Here is a 381-nt window from a genome sequence, read left to right on the forward strand (position 1 = left end):
TTTTTTTTTTTTTTTTTTTTTTTTTTTTTTGTGTGTGTGTGGATTTTTCGAGACCGGGTTTCTCCGTAGCTTTTTTGGTTCCTGTCCTGGAACTAGCTCTTGTAGACCAGGCTGGCCTCAAACTCACAGAGATCCGCCTGCCTCTGCCTCCTGAGTGCTGGGATTGAAGGTGTGCGCCACCACCGCCCACAGGAGGAGGACGTTTTCTGATGTTTGCTCACCCTTCCCAGACTAGATAAAGGTCTTTTACACCCTGCCCAGAGGAACTCAAGAAGTCCTTCTTGAGAATTAAACTTCATCACAGCCTCAGAAGCACCTCAGAGGACCAGGCATGGTGGTCCATGCCTTTCATCCCAGCCCTCTAAAGGCAGAGGCTGGTAG

Source organism: Alexandromys fortis, unplaced genomic scaffold (assembly GCF_014885135.2).
Source record: "Alexandromys fortis isolate MF-2015 unplaced genomic scaffold, M_Fortis_MF-2015_v1.1 scaffold_11, whole genome shotgun sequence".
Classification (NCBI taxonomy): domain Eukaryota; kingdom Metazoa; phylum Chordata; class Mammalia; order Rodentia; family Cricetidae; genus Alexandromys; species Alexandromys fortis.